This window comes from Musca vetustissima, unplaced genomic scaffold (genome assembly GCF_032173495.1).
Source record: "Musca vetustissima isolate MV318-11 ecotype Yass unplaced genomic scaffold, APGP_CSIRO_Mvet_v1 utg259571, whole genome shotgun sequence".
In the NCBI taxonomy this organism is placed as follows: domain Eukaryota; kingdom Metazoa; phylum Arthropoda; class Insecta; order Diptera; family Muscidae; genus Musca; species Musca vetustissima.
In genome coordinates, this window is record NW_026874849.1 from 7,268 (window position 1) to 13,775 (window position 6,508).

At 37.8% G+C, this 6,508-nt stretch overlaps 1 pseudogene; it reads left to right on the forward strand.

Annotated features, from left to right (window-relative positions):
- Positions 1-4,512: 4,512 nt before the first annotated feature.
- On the forward strand, positions 4,513-5,239 carry LOC133337301 (nucleosome assembly protein 1-like 1-B; annotated as a pseudogene).
- Positions 5,240-6,508: the final 1,269 nt, after the last annotated feature.

Genomic DNA, 6,508 nt, shown 5'->3' on the forward strand with positions numbered 1-6,508 from the left:
ACGTCGCATTTTGAAAAGGCCCATATAAAATGAAATTGGATCCATAAACATGTCATTCTGCAACCGATACTAAATGTTTCATTTGGTCAGATATAGAAGCTATAACTAAATCTGAACCGATTTTCAGGAAACTTAACACACATCATTCTAGACTCAATTCAGTACACTCTGCAGAATTTCCCGCAAATCGAAAGATATATAGGGACTTTGGTGCCCCATTTACCTTAAATCGGACGAAAATATATATGGGAGCTATATCTAAATCTGACCCGATTTTCAGGAAACTTAACACATATCATTTTAGGCCTAATTTATTACGCTGTGCCAAATTTCGTGTAAATCGAAAGATATATAGGGACTTTGGTGCACCATTTACCTTAAATCGGACAAAACTATATATGGGAGCTATATGTAAATCTGAACCGATTTTCAGGAAACTTAAAACACATCATTCTAGGCTAAATTCAATACGCTGTGCTAAATTTCGTGTAAATCGAAAGATATATAGGGACTTTGGTGGACAATTTACATTAAATCGGACGAAAATATATATGGGAGGTATATCTAAATCTGAACCGATTTTCAGGAAACTCAACACATATCATTATAGAGTCAATTCAGTATCATATGTCAAATTTCGTGCAAATCGAAATATATTAAGGGCTTTTGGTACACCATTTACCTTAAATCGGACGAAACTATATATGGGAGCTATATCTAAATCTGAACCGATTTTCACGAAACTTAACACACATCATTCTAGACTCAATTCAGTACGCTGTGCCAAATTTCGTGCAAATCGAAAGATATTAAGGTACTTTGGTACACCATTTACATTAAATCGGACGAAACTATATAGCTATATATAAATCTGCCCCGATTTTCTCGAAACTTGGTGCACGTCATTCTAGACCTAATTCAGTACACTGTACCGAATTTCGTGCAAATCGAAAGATATATAGGCACTTTGGTGGACCATTTACATTAAATCGGAGGAAAATATATATGGGAGCTATATCGAAATCTGAACCGATGTTCAGGAAACTCAACACACATCATTCTATGCTTAATTCATTACGCTGTGCCAAATTTCGTGCAAATCGAAGGATATGTAGGAACTTTGGTGGACCATTTACATTAAATCGGACGAAACTATATATGGGAGCATTATCTAAATCTGAACCGATTTTCTTCAATTTCAATAGGGTTCGTCCTTGGGCCAAATAAGTGAGCTACGCTAAATTTCATCCAAATCGGATCATAAATGTGACCTGTACTTTATCAACAAAAATACATGGACGGACGGACAGAAGGACATGCATAAATCGACTTAGAAAGTGATTCTATGCATATTCTCAAAAGGAACCGTGGGTCTATATCGATTCCTTTTGCCTGTTACAAACATATGCACAAAACATAATACCCTGTACCACATTGTGGTGAAGGGTATAAAAAGGGGGTTATATGGGGACTACACCAAAAAGGGGGCGAATATTAATAATTTTTGGTAGACAGATTTGTTACCATATACGACTGCAAAATATCAAATTGCAGCGAATTCGGCTGAAAAACGCACTCAAGAACCCCAAAATACCGAAAATTGGGCGCATCCTTATATGGGGGCTTTTCGGAAAAATGGACCTATATTCATACATTTGTTTTGTGGAGAGATTTGCTACCAAATATGAATTCGATGTGCTAAATTACAGTCAATTCGGTCGAAAAATGCGCTCAAGAATCTCAAGATATCGAAAATTGGGGGGTACCGTTATATGGGGACTACCAGGAAAAGTGGACCTATATTTATAATTTTAGCGGAGTAATTTGTTAACCAATAAAAACCCAATGTACAAAATTTCAGCGAATTCAGTTATAAAATGCGCCCAAGAACCCAAAAATACAGAAAATTGGGGGGTACATTTATATGGGGGCTATGCGAAAAAATGGACCTATATTTATAATTTTTAGTAGGGAGATTTGCTACCCAATAAGAACTCCATGCACCAAATTTCAGCGTATTCGGTTGAAAAACGCGCTCAAGAACCTCAAAATACCGAAAATTGGAAAATTGGTACCCTTATATGGGAGCGATGCCTAAATGTAGACCGATATATCCCATCTTCGAACCTGCCTGGAGGCAAAAGACAAATCTGTGCAAAATTTCAGCATCCCATATCAATTCCTTAATAAGAAGATCGTGATTACAACAGACGGACATAGCTAGATCGTCTTAGAATTTTACCCTGATCAAGAATATATACTTTATAGGGACGGACATGAATATTTCGATGAGTTACAAACGGAATGACATAATTAATATACCCTCCATACTATGGTGGAGGGTATAAAAATCCACGATCATCGAAAAAATTATTTTAAAAATCGACGACCATCGGAAAAAATATTTTATAAAATCTAAGCCTTAAGGTTGCCTCTAAAAAAAAATATTTAAAAAATCTGGGCCATATGTAGACCCTCGAAAACAATTATTAAAAAAAATCCACGCCTTATGTAGACCCTCGGTAGATGGACACTTTGGAGGTAGTCGTCACTTTCCAATATCTATGGAGATTGAGATAGGAGGTGCGACGACCATCGGAAAAATTATTTAAAAAATCCACGGCCATTGGAAAAATTATTTAAAAAATCTGGGCCTTATGTAGACCCTCGAAAAAATTATTAAAAAAAAACACGCCTTATGTAGACCCTCGGTAAATGGACACTTTGGAGGTAGTCATCATTTTCCAATATCTATGGAGATTATGATAGGAGGTGTGAAACGTAGCAGATTCCTCAATAAAAGGAAGCTTCTTGCGGAGTTGGGGAATTTGGAGTTGTAGCCTAATATATAGGCCATAGAAGAAGCCCCTACAAGGGAGGTAGCGGCCGCAAAAAGAGATATTAAGCCCGGGGTGGAGTCCAAAGTACTGGTGGAACGATGAGTTGACAATAGCTTATAGGAAACAGCTTGCGGTGGTGAAGAAATCGAGAAAATAACCAAGTTATATCAATCTGGAGAAGGTAAGGCAGGAAATAGAGACACGTGAACAAATGGTTCACAAGGCGAAGGCTGTTAGTTTCGAAGAAATTATTCAAGAGGTGAATGCTAATGACAATGGTAAAGAGGGCCAGGAGAATTCTAAATAACGTAAGGAAAAGAAACGACACGGTTTTTTGTACATGGAATCACGACAATGACACGGATTATTTAAGATATTTTAAGGATGAGGTTCCTGATAATAACTCCATTAGTACATCGGAGGATGAGGAGGTGGAGATTGTTTATCTTGATTTTGAGCAGTTGGAAGGGTAAGACAGTGAACCCGCTGAAAGTCAGCTGGATTGTCAACTTTGTATGTAAGAGGGTTCTTCGGTTGGGTAATGATATGATAGAGGTGACTAATGGCATTCCCCAAGGTAGCTGCTTATCTTCTGTGCTCTTTAATTTATATACTGCGAAGTTACACAAGTTAGAGGATGGTAGAACGATGATCTTCCGATATGCAGACGATTTTTTTTTTAACATGGCATATAATTAAATAAAGCTCAGATTTTCCAAAGAAGATGCAAGGACTTAAACTTGCTCTTCAATCCAGAAAAGTCGAACACCATATAGTTTGCCAAAAATAGTATTAAACGGGTTACCCTAAATATAGAGGGTATAGAAATACAGCAGGTGAAAAATGTTAAGATTCGTGGGAAGAATCATTACAAATTCCCTAATAGCAAGAGATCATTATGAGCACATAAGTGAAGAGCCAAAAGGGTAGAACGAATTTACGTAAATGTTTGACGGCGGTGAGAGGAGGCCTTCACCCGAAACTGGTCATGAACACGTATAAGAGTTTTATAAGAGCGAAGGTTGAGTATGACAGAACGACAACGGTCAATGCGCCGGCGTATATCAATAAAAAAAATCGAGCGTCTCCAGAATGAAATGATCAGAAGATCGTTGGGAGTTACAACCACTACACCGATTCATGTGAGGTATACCCTAGCTGGAGAGCTACCAATGCGCCGGTGTATATCAATAAAAAGATCGTGCGTCTCCAGAATGAAATGATCAGAAGATCGTTGGGAGTTACGACCACTACACCGATTCATGTGAGGTATGCCCTAGCTGGAGAGCTACCAATGCGCCGGTGTATATCAATAAAAAGATCGTGCGTCTCCAGAATGAAATGATCAGAAGATCGTTGGGAGTTACGACCACAAACCGATTCATGTGAGGTATGCCCTAGCTGGAGACCTACCCCCCAAATATCGAGCAAAGGTCCTAACAGCCAAAGATATTATCGGAAATATATACAGCAATGTGAGATTATATGAGATAGTAGCGGATAATCCACAAGTTAAATCCAGTTATAGTGCAATATTTTACGAGTTTGACAACATCTTCCAAAAGATCTGAACAAGTTCATATAAATATCAGGATAAATTGACTATCAGAACAAATCTTTTACCCTTTACGAAGCAGAATGCATCTGTTGATTTAAGGGAAATAAGTCGATAAGGGCAAAGAGGATGCATTGATGAGTGACGATGACGCCCAAAAGGACAACGAGGATGCTGGATCACATATGAGCGAAAACGATGGAGAGAAGGAATTTTCCACAAATCAAATGGTGCGTGCCTGCTGAATGCTATTTTGCGCCGACAATTCCTTCAGCGCATTACTGTGCTGAAAAATATCCAATTGGACCACCTTAAATTTGAGGCACAATTTTTCGATGAAGTGCACCAGTTGGAGAAGAAATACCAAGAGAAGTACCAAGCCTTGTTCGAAAAACGACGCGCCATTGTTACTAGCAAAGTAGATCCACAAAAAGAGGATCCAAAATGGAAAGTGGAGCCGAAAGAAGAGAACAATGAAGATATGCCCGACTTCAGCAAATTGTTGAAGAAGGTCAAAGATGAACCTGCCGACGACACAAAGGGTATTCCCAAATTTTGGTTAGTTGTTTTCCACAACATCGAGATTTTGTCAGAAATGGTACAGGAACACAATGAACCGGTATTGGAAAAACTGACAGACATAACAATTAAGTACGATGACGAACATTCGTACACCTTCGATAAGAATGAGTATTTCACAAACGAAGTGTTGACCAAAAACAACAGCCCTAGACGAAGATTATCCATTCGGGTTTTGAGGGACCAGAAATCTATAAATGTAAGGGTTATACCATTGACTGGGGGGAAGAAAATGATATTGACCGTGAGAACCATATCTTCTTAAAGAATACCTCCAGGTCTTTAAAAAGGAGACCTCCAGAACTTCTAAAATAAATCCTATAGCTCTTCTATAAGACTTCTTCCACAAGAAACCCCGAACTTGTCAATTTTTTTTTTTTTTTTTTTTTTTTTTTTTGAGTCACCCATAAGGCGTAGATTTTTAAAATAATATTTTACATTACTTTACATGTTTCAAAATTGAACAAAGGAAAAAATCAAGCACTTTCGAAAATATAACTTCGCCATGCCAAACAAGCAATATGACCCACACCGTTATTAGACCTCAAGGTAAGGAAAAAATAAAAATAATATTACAAAAAAAAAATTTTAAAACAGCAACAACACAAAATTATGTTCGAAGAAAAAAAAAATTTTTAGTTTTTTTTTTGAAAATTCAACATAAAAAAATATGTTCAGTCGAGACTACTTTGTTTGTTACTCACTGCATGATAAGACAAGACAACGAGAGTGTGTGTTTGTGTGTCTACCATATACATATATGGCAAATAAAGGCACCCCAAACCGAACCTAAACAACCGGCTAAGTAATATACATAAACAATTATAACACCTCTGCTCTCTTTTAAAAACCAAATTATTTGCTGTTGTTGTCGTTGTTGTCGTAGTTGTTGTTGGTTTTTTTGTATGGAACAATAACAGCAAGACAAAGGCAATTGCCACCAGTCAGTCAGCCAGTCATTTGGGCAGGCTGCTGCTACTAACCACCAACCGAACATATATTTGATTTGTTTTTTGTTTCTTTGGTTTGTTTGTTTCAAGTTTGTGTCTTGAGTCTTTTGTTTCAAAGTAAACACAGTCATATATGTGTGGAGGAAAGGGAGGCTGGCAGGCCTGGCTTGCAGCCACATGCAAAATTGACAAACATAGAGTCAGTCGGGCAGCCAGCCAGCCACCAACGTGGTGACGAACTGGCTGACAGACTGACTGCCTAGCAGAAATAATTAACAAGACGGATAAAAAGTGGAGTAGAGACAAAAGCTGGGCTAAGTTGATGAAATCAAATACCAAACAACAAGGCCTATGTAGAGAAAAAATAAAAAAACTGGAAAAAATAGCCACAACAACAACAATCAAAAAAAAGTCATGAAAAAATATTTTAAAAAAAATCCACGTCTTATATAGGCATTGAAAAAAATATTTGAAAAATCCACGCCTTATATAGGCCCCTGACGCAGGCACCTGCTTCGCGCTCGCCACCTTCGGCGCATCCACTAGCAGCTGCCCAATTGTCAAAGCCTTTGGGTATCGACTTT